Below are 20,216 nucleotides of genomic sequence, written 5' to 3' on the forward strand. Positions count from 1 at the left end.
TTCCCGACTTGTACCCTGACCACGTATTTCGCCTCACGTTTTGGACCCCGTGCTCATGTTTTGGCTTTCTGACCCTCGGCTTGGTATTTTGACTACGTGTATTGCTGTTCCTTCTGGTACGTCTGCTCCTGCTAGTTTCTGACTCGGTTTGTCTGACCATTCTCTCTCGTTACCTGTCACACCTGTGCTATTGCTCAGTGTTGCTACTCTTAGTGTACAACCTCTCTTCCCTCACCAGCTCCCCCTGGTGGAGGTTTCACTACACTCCCTGTCCCCATGAAAATACTCAAAAAATTAAATCCAGCAAAATGTCACCGGCGATGGCGGCGCCTGCGCAGTAGAATCTATAAGTAAGAGATAGAGGATACTGGACAGGTGCTGCCAGGGTCATTTTGCTGGATGTAAAAAATTTTTCCACACCTCACAATAGCCACAATATTATAGGCATTATCAACAATAATATCAACGCTATTTGCATTATGTAAAAATGGGGGACAGGTCACTAAGGGATCAGTGACCTGTCATAAGCCAATACAGATGAATATGTAATTAGAGCACCACATAAAGCCCCGTCCACAGCCACACCCCCGCCCCAGAGCACAAGAATCTCATTAAGGCCTGTTTCACACTTCCGTTTTTTTGTGTCCGCCAAACGGATCCGTTTCCGTTTTTTGCCGCTAACGGATGCGTTGGGATCCGTTTTTTTGACGGATCCGCGGTAGCCAATAAATCAAAGTCTATGGTAAAAAAAAAGGATCCGCCAAAAACATGACGGATCCGTTTTTTAACGGAAAACGACGGATTTGGACGGATTTAAAAAAATGGAAGTGTGAAACAGGCCTTAACTGAAACCTATAAATACAGATTAAACAACAACAACCACAAGACGGATTTCATCACCAGGACTATCAGGGAGCTACAGACTCACATAAGTGACGCAGGACAATTCCACCACAATCAAAGTATCATACAGAGTGAACAGGAAAAAAAAGACTTTTTTATTCTAATTTACATCCCCAACAACAACATATGTATGAGGGGAGAACTCCAACAGAAAACTGGAGTTGCGTTCATTTATGTTGGACCATTGAAGCTACTATGAGTCCTGACCAGAAGATTAGAGAAAATAAAATTACTCCCCATTTCAGGAGAGATTGTGCAGTAATCTGAATTTCTTAAGATCGAAAACAACATAATTTATGACATTGAGTAAATCCATGAAACCAGGGCTCGAGCCATGCCAGCACATCTCCTGCAGACGTGAAAAAATGTATATTACAGCCATCAGCCACGCACAGTGTTATGAATGGGTCACCAAGGAGGAAAGCACAAAAGGCTATGCCACCAGAACACCAGAGAGGTTGGTCACTCAGCGGATTGCAGACCCCTGATCCCAACAACACAATTAGCAGTAGCCATGGCGCGTTCCTACGATGCCCTAGATGTTTCGTCACAGCCCGAGGACAAACTAAGTCTAAAAACAGAAAGGTGAAATCCAAACAGCCCCAGAGCAGATCCCCAAAGGAATAGATAGCCCCCAAACATACATTGTTGGTGTGACAAGATGAGACACAGATAGAAAATAGACTGAGCAAATGATGGGGCCCACACTGACCAGACAGGACAGGACAGAAAAGGCACTGTCTGCAATCATGCAAAAACCCTAAAAATTCCAACACGACTGAAGCACAAAAATACTGAGGTTAGCACAACCTCGCCCCCACTATATCAGCACTCAGGTGTGAACTGGCGGCCAACAACAGGCTAATACAGCAGGGGACTGAGCAAACAGATACAAGATACAAAAATACAGGGCAGGAGCCAGCAGCTCCAGGGGGAGCCAGCTGAATCCAGACAGCAAGGCAAAATCAGATGCAAAGGATTTAGCAAATGACACTTAGCTGGAAAATGCAGGATTAGGCAGGAGACAGAAATCCTCACTATGCACAGACAGGAGTATCACCGGCAGCCACTGAGAGAAGCTTGCTCGCTTATGTACTCACAGTCACTACCCCCACTTCCCCAATCATCCTCTGCAGCTGTTGGATTAACATCATGTTGACCAGCTCCAATACCAGCAGTATCCACCAGAGGGAGCCCTGCCTCAAAAGTCGGATTCAGAGAGCTCACAACAGCACAGCTTAGAGATATATCATGGCACAAGTGTAATGTTTTTCCTGTAGTTTATCAAAATCCTCCTTGAAATTAGTTAGTTTAAAAACAAATTAAAAAGTCAGGATAAAGGGAAATTCACACTTGGCCTCACTGCACATTGAATGTAATTGATCATAAAAGCAAAGTTTGGCCAGAAAGACTGGACCTGGTCTTGTAGGGACCATATGAGCACATTCAGCAGCACAGAAGGGAGAGGAGATAGATTCATCCAATAAGATATCAGGGTTCTAGGAAGCCAACAGCATAATTACCCTGCACTTTCTCTTACAGGCTGTCATGCTGGTGCCCGCTCCTGCTGCCTCGGCCACTTGTGGCCCCCGGTCCTCCACTTACCTCTCCCGGCACCGCGCTGAGACTCCTGCCTCTCGTCTGGCCGCCCGGGGGATCCAGCATGAGCTCTCTCCTTCTTCCTACTTCTGCCCAGCTCTAGCTCCGGGCATGCGCCTTAGGCTGTGGGCGCGCGCTCTCTTCTCCCCTTCAGCACCTTCCCTGAGGATTGATATCCAATTGGGAGCCGGCGCGGGGTATATCAGGCGACTCCTCCTTCTTGGAGGTGCCTGATTACCATGTGCCTTCCTGTACGGTACTCTGGCCCCGTCTGGTTGCTCCTGTTTCTGGTCGCTCCTGACTCCGGTCGCTCCTGACTCACTGCCTTGTTGTCTCATCCGCACCTGAGTCGCCCCTCTTGGTATCAGCTCTTGCGGTATTCGACTCCTTCGGGCCTGCTCCTAACGGTCCCTGTATAGGGGTCGGCACCACCTGGCCAGCTTGCCTCAGGGATCCTGGTACCGCGACCCAGAGGGTCCACTCTTGCTACCCACTACAGCATAATCAGGCCATGTGCCCTGCTGGTGCCTCGGCAGCCACCCAAAAAGAATTACTCTTTTAGCGGGAGAACCAAACCCGGATTGTGGCTTTTATGAAGTCCATGGACAATCGGTTGTCCGCCATTTAAACCTCCGATCCAGGGAGCGCCCTTCTGCTGGCGGGGCTCCACCAGGAGCTCGCGCAGCAGCGTGATACACAGTCCCATATTCCTAATTACAAGGCGTCCGTTGATGACCGTTTGCAGTCTCTGCAGTCCTCTGCAGCGGCCTCTGCTCCGCCCCGCGACTCTGCGCCTCACCCACCGCCACGTTTGGGGAAGCCTCCAAGGTATAGTGGGGATCCCAAATTGTGCCGGGGGTTCCTCAATCAGTGCCGCCTACATTTTGAGCTGCTGCCCCAGCAATACCCGTCTGATAGGGCTAAGGTGGCATTTATCGTGTCCCATCTCGAGGGGGAAGCACACGTGGGGTTCTTCTGTACTCAGGACACGCGCACTGGCTCTATGAGCAAGTGTAGTGCGGTGTCTATGACATTATAACTGACCCTTTCAGTTTTTTTTGTTTTTTTTCTGAAGAAAAAAAAAAAAAAAAAGTGTGTGTTATCCTCATGGACCCCATACAAGCCTTGGCTGATCAGGTCAAGCACCTGACCCAAATGTTCCATAAGCTCAATGTGGAACAACGCACGATGGCCCATACCCAGCAACAGTTGGTGGTTACTGTGCAGGGGGCTGTCGATGCAGGGGCTTCTGGTTCTGGGGGTAGGGATGTGTCATTAGCGTCCCCCGAATCTCCGGTCAAATTACCAGACCTTTTCTCAGGGGATAAAAAGGAGTTCAGGTCTTTCAGAGAAGGATGCAAGCTTTTTTTTTCTCTAAGGCCCCGCTCCTCCGGGGATGAGTTCCAGAGGGTGGGGGTCATTATTTCCCTACTTCGGGGGGCTCCGCAAGCATGGGCTTTCTCTCTGTCTTCCTCTGCTCCTGAACGTATGTCAGTGAACGCATTCTTTGAGGCCCTCGGGCACATTTATGATGAACCTGACCGAGTGCGATTGGCAGAGGACATGGTGATGAGTGTCTGTCAGGGGAAACACACAGCTGAGTAGTTTTGTTCTGAGTTCCGCCGCTGGGCGGCAGAGGTCTCTTGGAGCGACGCCGCACTCCGAGGACTCTTTCGCAAAGGCTTGTCCGAGCGGCTGCAGGATGCCTTGGCGTTACATCCCCCACCTAACTCTCTCGAGGACGCCATGACCCAGGCCGTCCGGATGGACCGCAGGCTGCGGGCCAGAGGGGTGATGCAGGTGGATACTCCATTATTCCCCAGTGGAAAAGAGACTGCCCCTGAGCCCATGGATGTAGGCGCCCTCTCCCTGAAGGATACGGAGAGGAAACGCCGGAAGGACAAGCAGTTGTGCTTTTACTGCGGTAAAACGGGACATTGGAAAAGGGAGTGCCCGAATTGCCCGTCTTCAAACCCGGTTGGCGGGAAACGACTAGGTCTGGGTAGTCAACGGGGAGGCTGCTCAGACCCTCAGGTACCATTTTCCTCGTTTTCTAAAGTAGTACTGCCTGTGGAACTGTTTGTGGATGGTAGTTCTTTTTCCTCTACAGCCTTTGTGGACTGCGGATCATCTATTAATCTTATTGACTCCCAATTGGTCACACACTGCAAGATAGGGACAGTTAGGCTCAAGGTTCCGATCAAGGTGATGGCCATTGACTCATCTCCCCTCACTAAGGAGGGAATTCGCTTTATGTCTGATGTGTTTTCGCTCAGAGTGGGCGCTACTCATGTGGAAAACATAAGTTGTTTTGTGCTGGACAATCTACCTGCAGGGTTGGTGTTGGGCATGCCCTGGTTACAACACCATAACCCAGTTATTAACTGGAAAACGGGGGAGATTGTACAATGGGGGTTTAATGATTTTGAGTTATATGATAAAGCCGCACTGCTGGTTGAACCTGTTAAATCTGTGTCTGTATCATCTGTCGAGCTGGAAGGTATTCCGGAATGCCTGAAGGACTTCGAAGATGTATTCTCCGAAAGCGAGGCCGAGACGTTACCGCCACATAGACCCTTTGACTGCGCTATTGAGCTGGTCCCGGGGGCTAAATTACCCAAAGCCCATCTGTTTAATTTGTCCGGTCCTGAGCGCTTGGCTATGAAGGAGTACATTACTGAAAGTCTGCGCAAAGGACACATATGTCCTTCAGTCTCACCTGTGGCGGCAGGTTTCTTTTTTGTAAAGAAAAAAGATGGCGGGTTACGTCCCTGTCTCGACTTCCGGGAGCTTAATCAAATTACTGTACGGAATACGTACCCCCTTCCGTTGATTCCCGATTTATGTAGCCAACTATCAGGGGCAAAGTGGTTTTCTAAACTGGACCTTCGGGGGGCATATAATTTGATAAGGGTCCGAGAGGGGGATGAATGGAAAACCGCGTTCCTCACGACCGAGGGACTATTTGAAAATTTAGTCATGCCGTTTGGTCTTACCAACGCCCCTGCCATATTTCAGAATTTCATCAACGTGGTATTCTCGGATCTCATTGGTCGTTTTGTCGTTATCTACTTAGATGATATTTTGATATATTCCCCCGACAAGTATTCTCATTTGGAACATGTACGAACTGTGCTCCAAAGGCTGAGAGAAAATCATTTGTATGCCAAATTGGAAAAATGTGTATTCTGTGTACAAGAGTTGTCCTTTTTAGGGTTAATTGTATCCGGTGAGGGTTTTCGCATGGACCCCAAGAAGGTGCAGGCCATTGCGGATTGGGTGCAACCCCGAGATCTTAAGGGTCTTCAGCGCTTCTTGGGGTTCGCCAATTATTACCGCAAATTTATCCGGGGGTTTTCGCAAGTGGTCAAACCTCTCACGGATCTAACATGCAAAGGTTCGGATGTGAGAAATTGGTCCTCGCTCGCAAAAGCGGCCTTTGCGACGCTGAAAAAATGTTTTATGTCTGCTACTGTGTTAGTGCAGCCAGATCCGTCCAAACCATTTGTCGTGGAAGTGGATGCCTCTGAGGTGGGGGTGGGGGCGGTGTTGTCCCAAGGGCCTGCCACTCTAACCAACCTCAGGCCATGTGCTTTCTTTTCCAAGAAGTTCTCTGCTGCGGAAAGAAATTACGACGTAGGCAATAGAGAGCTTCTTGTGGTCAAATTGGCGTTTGAAGAATGGAGGCACTTTTTGGAGGGGGCCAGTCACCCGGTTACGGTGATCACGGATCACAAAAATTTGTCGTACATTGAGTCTGCTAAAAGACTAACGCCCAGACAAGCCCGTTGGTCACTTTTATTTTCCCGTTTTCAGTTTACAATTACATTTCATCCAAGGTCTAAGAATGTCAAGGCTGACGCCTTATCACGCAGTTTTCAGCCGGTGTCGCCCCCTGAGCCACCGTCCTCCATTCTTCACCCTGGGATTGTGATAGCAGAGGTCTCATCTGAATTGGAACGGGAGATTCAGGGGGCCCAGTCGCAGGCCTCGGCGGCCAAGCCGGAGGGGAAGTTGTTTGTCCCAGAGCAACTTCGCCTGAAACTCTTGCAGGAGTTCCATGAATCCAAGCTGAGTGCTCACCCTGGTATTTCAGCCACACGTCTGGCGGTGGCTAGGATCTTTTTGTGGCCTACCCTTGGTTCGGACATGAAAAAATTAATTGCTGGTTGTGGGGTCTGCGCTCGTTCTAAAAGTTCTCATAGCCGGCCGGCAGGGGAGCTGATACCCTTGGCAGTGCCCGAAAGGCCATGGACTCACTTATCCATGGATTTTGTTACCAATCTCCCTCCATCTAAGGGTAATACAGTGGTATGGGTAGTGGTGGACAGGTTTTCTAAGCAGGCTCATTTCGTACCCCTGTCCGCACTACCGTCAGCTGAGACGTTGTCCAGGTTGTTTGTGCAGCATGTGATCCGGTTGCATGGGGTACCCCTGAATGTGGTGTCTGATCGTGGTGTGCAGTTTGTGGCTAAGTTTTGGCGTGCTTTCTGCAAAAAATTAGGTATGTCTCTGTCCTTTTCGTCTGCATACCATCCTGAGAGCAATGGGCAGACGGAGCGCACTAACCAGTCCCTGGAACAGATCCTCAGGTGTCTAACCTCTGCTAGACAGAGTGACTGGTGCGATGCACTGCCGTTAGCTGAATTTGCCTTCAATAGTCGGGTGAGTCAATCCACTGGTAGGTCCCCTTTCTTGATTAACTATGGGTTCAGTCCTCATTTCGGTGAGTTTTCTCGTCTGGATTCGGGGTGCCCCGGGGCTGAGGACTCTGTTCAGCGATTAAAAAATACATGGGCAGAAGTCCAGCGGCGTATATCCAGGTCTCAAGGCAGGTATAAGTATTTCGCGGACAGGAAACGAACACCTGGTCCCATGTTTCGGGTGGGAGAGAAAGTTTGGCTCTCCACGCGAAACATTAAGTTAAAGATTCTGTCAGCCAAGTTAGGACCCAAATTCATTGGCCCGTACAAGATTGTGGAAAAAATCAATCCAGTGGCGTATAGGCTGTGCCTTCCACCCTCTTTCAAGATCCCTAACGTCTTCCACAAATCTCTACTGAAACCTTTTGAAGCAGTCCGGGGAGACTCCGAGTCTGCTGCTTCTCCTGTTTTGGTCGAGGGGCAGGTGGAGTACGAGGTTGGTCATATCGTAGATTCCAGGTTGGTACGGCGGTCGGTACAGTACCTGGTTCATTGGAAGGGGTATGGACCGGAGGACAGGTCCTGGGTACCGGCCCGGTTGATGCATGCTGATCGCCTGGTACGGGCTTTCCATGCTAAGTACCCGGGCAAGCCTGGGGGTCCAGAGGCCCCCCGTTGAGAGCGGGGTACTGTCATGATCTCAGTGCAGGTTTGACTCGCACACGTGGAGTTAATGTTTGGAACCAGTGCTGATGACTGGCATTTCTGGGGTTAAAGGTTGTGATCCCGATGCAGGCTTACCTGCACACCTGGGGCTATGATTGTGGCCTCTCCCTGGTTCTGGGGGAGGCTTCTTATAGCCTCAGGACGCTCCCATCCCTGTCAGTTATACTCTTGCCCTTGGCATTTGTGTGGTGACCCCTGAGTGTGTTTGTGCTGTGTTCTGGTTACTTGATTCTCTGTGTATGACTCGGTCTGTTCTCTGGATATCGCTTTGGATTCTGCCTGGTACTTCCTATGTCAGTTTGGTTTTGATCTCTGCTTGGCCCTGATTATCCGCTCTGTCTCATCCCTGGTACTGTACTGTGATCCTGTGTATGACCTTTGGCTTTGTCTGACCTCCCGTCTGTTTATTCCTCCTGTACCTCGTTTAGCACTGCTTCTGTACTCAGGACACGCGCACTGGCTCTATGAGCAAGTGTAGTGTGGTGTCTCTGACAGCTGGTTGGGACACCCCCACCTCTTTGGAGGACCTTATATCCCTGGCTACTAGTATTGACTTGCGGTTCCAGGAGCGGTCTCGCAAGACAGTCAGGGAGAGAGGCCCGTCTAGGTTTAACCCAGTCCCTAGCCCTCGTTCGACCAAGCCTACCAGTAGTTCTGCCCCGGAGCAAATGCAGGTGGAACGCGTAAAGTTATCAGAGCTGCGGTGCAGGGAAAGATTAGAGCAAGGTTTATGCCTCTATTGTGGTGGAACCAACCACTTTCTGCGCTTCTGTCCGGAAAGGCCGGGAAACTCCTCCACCTAGGCCAGGTAAGAGAGGCTTCCCTAGGTAACTCTGTTCCCTCTCTACCCCTAACTATCTCAGCATTAATTCTCCTAGGTCGGGAGCGTAGATCTGTGGAGGCGTATGTGGACTCGGGTGCGGAAGGCAACTTCATTCGGATGGAAGAGGTGGACAGGTTCCGGATTCCTGTGGTCACCCTTGAAGAGCCGCGTGTGATCATCTCTGTGGATGGCAAACCGTTACCTGTTCCCGTCACCACGGTCACTCTCGAGCTGGAGATGCAAATTTGAGCCCTACACCGGGAGAGAATTGCTATTTATGTTTTGCCTAATTTGTCTCACGCTCTGCTCCTCGGCCTGCCTTGGCTCAGGTCGCATGAGCCAGTCCTTGCTTGGTGCTCCGGGGAAGTCCTTCATTGGGGTCACTCTTGCCAAGAACGTTGTCTGCTGCCTGTTACCCGTACCAGTCTGCACAAAGTGACCATGGACCTTCCTGGGCTTCCCGTGGCCTATCATTCATTTGCAGATGTCTTCGACAAGAAGGAAGCTGAGACCCTTCCTCCGCATTGGGCCTACAATTGCCCAATCGAGCTAGTTCCTGGGCCTACTCCTCCCAGGGGGAGAATATACACGTTGTCACCTGCAGAAACCTCAGCCATGACGGAGTACATCCGGGAGAACTTAGCCAGGGGCTTTATCGGGAAATCGTCTTCTCCAGCAGAGGCCGGGTTATTCTTTGTTCGGAAGAAGGATGGATCTCTTCGACCTTGCATTGACTACCGAGGCTTAAATAAAATCACGAATAGGTACCCTCTGCCACTTATCCCCGAACTTTTTGACCGCCTGCGTGGGGCCCGCATCTTTACTAAACTGGATCTACGGGGGGCCAACAATTTGGTCCAATTACGTGCCGGAGATGAGTTGAAGAGTGCCTTCAACACGCGGGATTGGCCATCACGAATATTTGGTCATGCCCTTTGGACTGTGTAACGCCCCAGCGGTCTTCCAAGAATTTGTCAACAAAGTCTTCCGGGATCTCCTGTACTCGTGCCTCGTGGTATATTTAGATGACATCCTCATCTTTTCGCCAGACCTGTCCTCTCACAGGAGGAGTGTTCGCCTGGTCTTGCAACGCCTGCGGGAGAATCGACTGTATGCCAAGCTAGAGAAATGTGACATGCACAAATGGGAACAAGTCGGTCGGACAGTGTTCACACCACCCACTGACTGAAACACAAGAAGAAAACACAGAATGACAAATTTGCAAAAATACACTGCAGTAAAGAATATGACAGTAATCAGCAAGTGCTGGTATAAAGATGATAACAAATACAGGGTATTTAGTCGATACGTTTTTTGCAAAAAATGTATACCAAGCTGCTCCACCTCGTCACGGTAACCCTTATCGGAGTAGTCCCTATCTAATGTATTTAAAACCTGAACATATGAACAGTGTCTAAATGAACAGGATTCAGACAGGCGCTTCCTAGTATGGGCACGTGGTGTAAGACGGCTCTTTATGTGCATGTCACACAAGAGAGGGGTGGGGTCTCCCAAACCATGCATAAGCAAGGAAAAAACAGATTAAAAACACATGTGACATGCACAAATGTGAACAAGTCGGTCGGACAGTGTTCACACCACCCACTGACTGAAACACAAGAAGAATGTCATGATCCCAGTGCAGGTTTTTGAGCTGCACGTCAGGGGTTAATGTCTGGAGCTCGGTGCAGGTTTTGACCTGCACACCTGGGGTTAATGATTGTGGCCTCTTTCTGGTTCTGGGAGAGCTTCTTAAACCCCTGGGAAGCTTCAATCTCTGACAGTTATACTTTTGCCTTTGGCCTAGTGTGCTGACCCCTGTGTGCCTGTTTGTTGTTATAGCTTGTTTATATGGTTCTGACCCGGTTCTGTTTCCCGTTGTGAGTTTGCCTGCTGATTCTGTACTGCGTTATTATCTCTGTGTATGACTCATTGCCTGTGACCTGACTACTCTCTGCTTGCCCCTCTTGTACCTTACAGCTATCTCTGTGTGCTGACTCATTGGCTACGTCTGACTATTCTCCCTGTCTATGCCCCTTGGTAACTTTGTCTCGCAGTTACCCTGCTAGGAGTTCTCTTGCATCTCCTTGCTCTCTGGAGTTTCGTCCACGCCCCCAGCAGTCACGTGCTTCAGGTCCTGCGGCTCTGAAGTACGCATCTACTCGACTGCTGTCCGCTCCATAGGTATCTTTGAGCACAGTTCGCTTTACTCAGGACACGCGCACTGGCTCAGTGAGCAAGTTCAGTGCGGTGTTCCTGACATTATAACTGGCCTGCAAGTTTTTCTTCTCTCTCTCTCCTCACTTCTGCAGCATGGACCCAATGTGTGCTTTATCTGAGCAGGTGAAATGCCTGACTCAGTCACTGCAGAAGCTTAGTTTGGAACACCAAGCTCTGGCCCAGTCCCAACGGCGGGTTGAGGACTCAGTTCAGGGGATACTTTCCGCAGGATTCCAGCAGGTGGGGAATAGAGATGTCATTTTAGTCCCACCCGAATCCCCGGTGAAATTGGTAATAAAAATGAGTTCAGGGCATTTAAGGAGGGCTGTAAGCTCTTTTTCTCTTTGAGACCCCGCTCCTCTGGGGATGAGAAACAGAGGGTGGGGGTGGTTATGTCCCTGCTTAGGGGGTCCCCACAAGCCTGGGCATTTTCACTTTCCTCTTCTGCCCCTGAGAGAATGTCTGTGGATGCGTTTTTTGAAGCCTTAGGGCTTATTTATGATGAGCCTGATAGAGTGCTGTTGGCTGAGGACAAGGTGATGAGTGTCTGTCAGGGGGAGCACTCGGCCGAATGGTTCTGTACTGAATACAGATGTTGGGCAGCCGAGATTTCCTGGAGTGATGCCGCCCTTCGGGGGCTGTTCCACAGAGGCCTGTGTGAACGTCTGAAGGATGCTTTGGCACTCCATCCTTCGCCTGACTCCCTGGAGGATGCCATGACCCAAGCGGTTCGCATGGATCGCAGACTGCGGGCTAGAGGCGTTATGCAACGGGAAACACCATTGTTCTTCAGTGGAGATGAGACCCGGACTCTTCCTGCGGCTATGGAGGTGAACGCTGTCACCTGTGAGGAAAAAGAAAGAAGACACCGCCGGGAGAAGCAGTTGTGCTTCTATTGTGGGGAATCTGGACACTGGAAGAAGGACTGCCCCTCTTGTCCGTCATCCTCCAAGATGGCTGGAAACGACTAGGTCTGGGTAGTAGTCGAGGAGGCTACCCAGACCTTCAGGTACAATTTTCCTCACATGCAAAAATGGTGCTGCAGGTGGAACTGGAACTTGGTTATGGTCCTGTTCAGACTACTGCTTTAGTTGACTGCGGTTCTGCTGTGAACCTGATTGATACCAAAGTCATGACTCTTAATAAGATAGGGACAGTCAGGCTTCAGGATCCTGTTAAACTTGTGGCAATTGACTCGTCTCCTCTTACCCAGGGCGGTATCTGTTGCAGGTCTGAACGCTTTTCTCTAAAAGCGGGTTCCACTCATGTAGAAAAACTAAGTTGTCTTGTGCTAGATAACTTGCCTGCAGGACTGGTACTGGGGATGCATTGGCTTCAACTCCATAATCCTACCATTGATTGGGTTACAGGGGAAATCACTCAATGAGGATGCAATTGTAAATGTGATAACCTTGGACATCTGGTTAACGCTGTTAAAACCGTGTCTGTGTCATCTGTCGGCCTGGAAGGTATTCCGGAGTACCTGAAGGGTTTCGAAGATGTTTTTTCGTAAAGTGAGGCTGAGGCGCTGCCACCACATAGACCCTACGATTGTGCCATTGATTTAGTACCCGGAGCCAAGTTACCTAAGGCTCGATTGTTCAATTTGTCTGGGCCTGAGCGCCAAGCCATGAAGGAGTACATTGCTGAGAGTCTCCACAAAGGGCATATCAGGCCATCTGTGTCACCTGTGGCAGCAGGATTCTTCTTTGTGAAAAAGAAAGATGGTGGTTTGCGGCCGTGCCTCGACTTTCGGGAACTGAACAAGATAATGGTTAGGAACACGTACCCGCTTCCCCTCATCCCAGACTTATGTAACCAATTAGCTGGGGCCCAATGGTTCTCCAAGTTAGATCTGCGGGGGGCCTACAATCTAATAAGGGTTCGGGAAGGGGATGAGTGGAAAACTGCATTCCTCACATCAGAAGGACTCTTTGAGAACCTGGTAATGCCATTTGGGTTAACTAATGCACCTGCTATTTTCCAGAATTTCATCAATGTTGTGTTTTCTGACCTGATAGGCCATTTTGTTATTATTTATTTGGATGACATTTTGGTGTATTCCCCGGACAGCCAATCCCACTTGCAACATCTAAAGACAGTTCTCCAGAGACTCAGGGAGAACCAATTGTTTGCTAAATTGGAAAAATGTTCGTTTTTTGTACAGGGACTGTCTTTTTTGGGGTTGATTGTCCTGTGAGGGGTTTCGTATGGATCCTAAGAAGGTGCTGGCGATCGCTGACTGGGTTCAGCCTCGAGATCTCAAGGGGCTCCAGCGCTTCTTAGGATTTGCAAACTATTATCGAAGGTTCATTAAAGGTTTCTCACAAGTGGTTAAACCACTCACAGATCTTACCCAGAAGGGCGCGGATGTAAAAAATTGGTCTGTACTCGCTAAGGAGTCCTTCTCAGCGATTAAAAAATGTTTCATGTCTGCCCCGATGTTGGTACAACCAGACCCGTCCAAACCATTCATTGTGGAGGTGGATGCTTCTGAAGTGGGGGTGGGGGCTGTGCTGTCCCAGGGTCCGGCCACCCTTACCAATCTCAAACCCTGTGCCTTCTTCTCCAAGAAGTTCTCCTCAGCTGAGAAAAACTATGATGTAGGCAATAGAGAACTTCTTGCGGTCAATCTGGCATTTGAGGAATGGAGGCACTTTTTGGAAGGGGCGGCTCACCCTATCCCGGTTGTCACGGATCACAAAAACTTGGCATACCTTGAATCTGCTAAGAGGCTTACTCCTAGACAAGCCCGTTGGTCACTTTTTTTTTTTCACGATTTCAGTTCTCCATTACTTTTCGACCGGGGTCCAAAAATGTTAAAGCGGATGCCCTGTCCAGAAGTTTTGATCCAGTGTCTCCTTCTGAGCCGCCGTCCTCCATTCTTCCCCCAGGGGTGGTAGTGGCGGGGGTCTCAACTGAGTTGGAACAAGAAATTCTAAGGGCTCAGGCCCTAGCTCCGGAAACCAGGCCGGGGGATAAACTGTTTATTCCGGATTCTTTGCGGCCTAGACTTCTGCAGGAGTTTCATGAGTCTAGGTTGAGTGTTCATCCAGGTATCACGGCTACTAGAGAGGCAGTAGCCAGGGGTTTTTGGTGGCCTTCATTAAGGTCCGATGTCAAGGAATTTGTTTCTGCTTGTGGCATGTGTGCCCGTTCCAAAAGTTCGCAGAACCGACCGGCTGGGGAACTCATACCTTTACCGGTTCCTGATAGGCCATGGACTCACATTTCCATGGATTTTATTACCGGCCTTCCACCTTCCAGGGGCATTACCGTGATCTGGGTGGTGGTGGATAGGTTTTCTAAACAGGCCCATTTCATTCCCTTGGCAGCATTACCCTCAGCAGAAACATTGTCAAGGTTGTTTGTGCAGCATGTGGTCCGATTGCATGGGGTACCCCTGAATGTTGCGTCTGACAGAGGTGTGCAGTTTGTGGCCAAATTTTGGAGGGCGTTCTGTATGAAATTGGGCATCTCACTCTCCTTCTCGTCGGCATATCACCCGGAGAGTAATGGTCAGACAGAATGCACCAATCAATCCCTCGAACAAATTCTCAGGTGTCTGACCTCCGCCAGACAGGAGGATTGGTGTGATGCGTTACCGTTGGCGGAATTCGCTTTTAACAACCGGGTGAGTCAGTCCACCAACATGTCCCCATTCCTGATTAACTATGGGTTTAATCCGCATTTTGAGGAGTTTTCACAGGTGGATTCCGATTGTCCAGGGGCAGAGGGGTCCGTTCAATGGTTAAAAGACCTCTGGGCTGAAGTCCGGCGTAATATCTCTCGGGCCCAGGGGAGATACAAATATTTTTCTGACAAAAAGAGAGCCTCGGGAGACATGTTTCAGGTGGGAGAGAAGGTTTGGTTCTCCACACGTTACATCAACTTAAAGGTACCATCAGCTAAGTTGGGACCAAAGTTCATTGGTCCGTACGAGGTTATGGAGATAGTCAACCCAGTGGCATATAGGTTGCGTCTCCCCGTCTCCTTAAAAATATCCAATGTGTTCCATAAGTATCTGTTGAAATCCGTAGGGTCTGTCAAAGAGGACTCCGAGCCTGTTCCTCCAGTGCTGGTGGAGGGTCAATTGGAGTATGAGGTTGGACATATTGTGGACTCTCGGCGGGTGCACCGCTCTTTGCAGTACTTGGTCCACTGGAAGGGATATGGACCAGAGGAGCGCTCATGGGTCCCTGCTCACTCTGTACATGCAGATCGCTTGGTTCGGGCTTTCCATGCCAAGTACCCGGGGAAGCCTGGGGGTCCAGAGGCCCCCCGTTGAGAGGGGGGTACTGTCATAATCCCAGTGCAGGTTTTTGAGCTGCACGTCAGGGGTTAATGTCTGGAGCTCGGTGCAGGTTTTGACCTGCACACCTGGGGTTAATGACTGTGGCCTCTTTCTGGTTCTGGGAGAGCTTCTTAAACCCCTGGGAAGCTTCAATCCCTGACAGTTATACTTTTGCCTTTGACCTAGTGTGCTGACCCCTGTGTGCCTGTTTGTTGTTATAGTAGCTTGTTTATATGGTTCTGACCCGGTTCTGTTTCCCGTTGTGAGTTTGCCTGCTGATTCTGTACTGCCTTACTATCTCTGTGTATGACTCATTGCCTGTGACCTAACTACTCTCTGCTTGCCCCTCTTGTACCTTACAGCTATCTCTGTGTGTTGACTCATTGGCTACGTCTGACCATTCTCCCTGTCTATGCCCCTTGGTAACTTTGTCTCGCAGTTACCCTGCTAGGAGTTCTCTTGCAGCTCCTTGCTCTCTGAAGTTTCGTCCACGCCCCCAGCAGTCACGTGCTTCAGGTCCTGCGGCTCTGAAGTACGCATCTACTCAACTGCTGTCCACTCCACAGGTATCTTTGAGCACAGTTCGCTTTACTCAGGACACGCGCACTGGCTCAGTGAGCAAGTTCAGTGCGGTGTTCCTGACAAAGAAAACACAGAATGACAAATTTGCAAAAATACACTGCAGTAAAGAATATGACAGTAATCAGCAAGTGCTGGTATAAAGATGATAACAAATACAGGGTATTTAGTCGATAAGTTTTTTACAAAAAATGTATACCAAGCTGCTCCACCTCGTCACGGTAACCCTTAACGGCGCAGTCCCTATCTAATGTATTTAAAACCTGAACACATGAACAGCGTCTAAATGAACAGGATTCAGACAGGCGCTTCCAAGTTTGGGCACGTGGTGTAAGACGGCTCTTTATGTGCATGTCACACAAGAGAGGGGTGGAGTCTCCCAAACCATGAATAAGCAAGGAAAAAATGGATTAAAAACACATGTGACATGCACAAATGTGAACAAGTCGGTCGGACAGTGTTCACACCACCCACTGACTGAAACACAAAAAGAAAACAGAATGACAAATGTGCAAAAATACTCTGCAGTAAAAAAATGACAATAGTCAGCAAGTGCTGGTAAAAAGATAACAAATACAGGGTATTTAGTCAATAAGTTTTTTGCAAAAAATGTATACCAAGCCACTCCACCTCGTCACGGTAACCCTTAACGGAGCAGTCCCTATCTAATGTATTTAAAACCTGAACACAGGAACAGTGTCTAAATGAACAGGATTCAGACAGACGCTTCCTAGTGTGGGCACGTGGTGTAAGACGGCTCTTTATGTGCATGTCACACAAGAGACAGAGCCGTCTTACACCACGTGCCCACACTAGGAAGCGCCTGTCTGAAATCCTGTTCATTTAGACACTGTTCATATGTTCAGGTTTTAAATACATTAGATAGGGACTGCTCCGTTAAGGGTTACCGTGACGAGGTGGAGTGGCTTGGTATACATTTTTTTGCAAAAAACGTATCGACTAAATACCCTGTATTTGTTATCATCTTTATACCAGCACTTGCTGATTACTGTCATATTCTTTACTGCAGTGTATTTTTGCAAATTTGTCATTCTGTGTTTTCTTCTTGTGTTTCAAGCTAGAGAAATGCCTATTTGAACAGACCTCCCTACCCTTCTTAGGGTATGTTATCACGGACTCGGGGTTGCGAATGGACCCAGAGAAATTGTCCGCGGTGCTCAAATGGCCGCGATCTGTCGGAGTGAAAGCCATTTAAAGATTCTTGGGTTTCGCAAATTATTATAGGCAATTCGTCCCGCACTTCTCTGCTATAACCAAGCCTATCGTTGCCCTTACTCGGAAGGGAGCAAGACCGAACATCTGGCCCTCTGAAGCTGAAGACGAATTTCTCACCCTGAAGCGGGCCTTCGCCACAGCTCCGGTTTTGCATCGGCCATAGGTCGGCAAGCCCTTCGTCTTGGAGGTGGATGCATCTTCTACAGGGCGGGTGGCTCCGTGTGGGTTCTTCTCCAAGTCATTTTCACCCGCAGAATGTAACTACACGATTGGGGATCGAGAGTTGCTGGCCATAAAGATGGCACTGGAGGAGTGGCGTTATCTTCTGGAAGGGGCAGTTCATTCCTTCACAATATTCACTGACCACAAAAACCTGGCCTACCTCCAGTCGGCTCAAAGACTCAACTCCAGACAAGCAAGGTGGTCATTGTTTTTCTCTAGCTTCCACTTCGAGCTCCACTTCAGACCCGGTGATAAAAATATCAAAGCAGATGCACTCTCCCAGTCCTTGCAGTTACCCGAAGTGGAGGAGGCTCCGTCGCATGTTATCGATCCTGCCCGGTTTATCACTGTAGCTCCCGTGAGTCTTCGTTCCGTGCCGCCTGGCAAGACCCTAGTCCCACAAGACAAAAGGGTAGAAGTACTATGCTGGGGTCACTCCTTGAAGATCGCTGGACATGTTGGCATCAAGAAGACTCTTGCTCTGGTTTCCCGTTATTACTGGTGGCCTTCTCTCCGCCAGGATGTGTTGGATTTCGTGGCCTCCTGCTCAATTTGCACCAGGAACAAGGTACCTAGAAGCTTGCCCTCCGGCCTCCTTCAGCCGTTGCCGATTCCCGAAGCTCCTTGGCAACATATCGCCATGGATTTTGTTACCGATCTACCCCGCTCTTCCGGATGCACGACTATTCTGGTAGTAGTCGATCGGATTTCCAAAATGGCCCATTTTGTTCCATTACCTGGCTTGCCCACGGCACCTCAATTGGCTAAAATCTTCATTCATCAGATTTTCAGATTACATGGGCTTCCTCAGCAGATCGTGTCTGACCGCGGGGTACAGTTTACCTCCCGCTTCTGAAGAGCACTCTGTAAACTCTTGGGCATATCTCTGGATTTTTCTTCCGCTTATCACCCACAGACCAACGGGCAAGTTGAACGGGTCAACCAAGTCTTGACCTCCTACTTGCGGAACTTCTCTGACGCCCATCAAGACAATTGGGTCGATCTTCTTCCGTGGGCAGAGTTCGCCCATAACAATCATTCCAATTAATCCACCAAGTCCCCGTTTTTTGTGGTCTTCGGTCAGAACCCAGGCGTACCTCTTCCAGTATCTTCATTTTCGGGCGTACCTGCCGCCGATGCTCTCTCCTAAGAGTTTGCCCAAGTCTGGAGGAGGACCAAGGAGGCTCTCATACAAGCTGCAGACAGGATGAAAAGATATGCCGACAAGAGGCGGAGGGATCTCCCACCATACCATCCAGGAGACAAAGTCTGGCTGTCGACAAAACACATCCGCTTGAAAATCCCTTCTTATAAGCTGGGCCCTTGGTACATCGGGCCCTTTGAGATTCTTGGACGCATCAACAATGTGGCCTATAAATTGAGGCTGCCTTCTTCACTCCGGGTCCCTAACGTCTTCCATGTCTCGCTCCTGAAACCGGTCATCCTCAATCAGTTTTGTCCTATGCCTCCTGTTGTTCCTCAGTCAGTAGGGGCCGATGACGTCTTTGAAGTAAGATATTTTGGCCATGAAGAAGCTTAGGGGAAAGACCTTCTTTATCGATTGGAAGGGGTTTGGTCCTGAGGAGAGGTCTTGGGAACCTCAAGAGAATGTTGATGCTCCCCGCATTCTGAAGAGACTCTTGACCAATCTCAGGAGGAGGAGGAGATGTAAAGGTGGGGTACTGTCATGCTGGTGCCGGCTATCACGCCGGCGTCGGCAGCCATGCCGGTGCCCGGTCCTGCTGCCTCGGCCACTTGTGGCCCCCGGTCCTCCGCTTACCTCTCCCGGCGCCGTGCTGCGACTCCTGCCTCTCGTCCGGCCACCCGGGGATCCAGCATGAGCTCTCTCCTTCTTCCTGCTTCTGCCCAGCTCTAGCTCCGGGCATGCGCCTTAGGCCACGAGTGCGCGCTCTCATCTCCTCTTAACCCCTTCAGCACCTTCCCTGAGGAGTGATATCCAATCGGGAGCCGGCGTGGGGTATAAGAGGCGGCTCCTCCTTCTTGGAGGCGCCTAATTATCGTGTGCCTTCCTGTACGGTACTCTGGCCCCGTCTGGTCGCTCCTGACTCTGGTCGCTCCTGACTCACTGCCTTGTTGTCTCATATGCACCTGAGCCGCCCCTCTTGGTATCAGCTGTCGCGGTATTCGACTCCTTCGGGCCCTGTATAGGAGTCGGCGCCACCTGGCCAGCTCGCCCGAGGGATCCCAGTATCTCAACCCAGAGGGTCCACTCTTGCTACCCGCTACACAGGCCCATCATAATATTTTTCTTCAAGTGATTTTCTATCTTGTTAGCACATTCTACGTGTGCTGTCATTTGGCTTTGTAGTTTACAGATCTGGGCAGGCAACGGTCAGCAACTTCTAATCCCAGGGGGTAAGTGGATCCTCCAGGTGGTAAGTTCTATATAAAAGGGCTTTCAATGCCCAAAGTTATTTGAACAGTTTTGGGTGGAGGAGAATGTTGTGGTCTAGAGGCAAAACGGTGATCATGGTAATACGGCTGGACTACACCATCGATAAAGCAGCTACAGCCGGTGACTGAGAAGAATCTGTGACTTCTCTGCATTTAGTGGTTACTACTCACCTGGGTAGTCATATGTGGGAATCTCCTCTTTACACCGCTCATCACCCTTCACACATATCTCTGTAGTATTAATATGGGTCAGATCTTCACCCTGAAACAAATATTGTAAAAGTCACAGACAGATGGAGAATTCACATCTATGATCAGCTCTAATCCTGCCATCTCCACCATTCTCATTACATAAGTATAAAACATATAATACTGGTTGTTGTGAATACTTTTTTGCCCAATGATGACAGAAGTATTCTAGGAGTGATACCTTTATTGGCTAACCAGAAAATAATATGCTTGCAAGCTTTCAGAGCACAGTGGGTCCTTCTTCAGGCAGGATTACGGTACCACAATACAATTTGTTATTGTACATCAGAATACTGGTTGTTAAAAC

General features: G+C 49.5%; 1 pseudogene; it reads right to left on the reverse strand.

Annotated features, from left to right (window-relative positions):
• Nucleotides 1–20,216, reverse strand: part of LOC141059267 (uncharacterized) — a 176,964-nt pseudogene that overhangs the window by 107,244 nt on the left and 49,504 nt on the right.

The sequence above is a fragment of the Dendrobates tinctorius genome, unplaced genomic scaffold, assembly GCF_039654945.1.
Source record: "Dendrobates tinctorius isolate UK_male_01 unplaced genomic scaffold, ASM3965494v1 ptg000226l, whole genome shotgun sequence".
NCBI classification, from domain to species: Eukaryota; Metazoa; Chordata; class Amphibia; order Anura; family Dendrobatidae; genus Dendrobates; species Dendrobates tinctorius.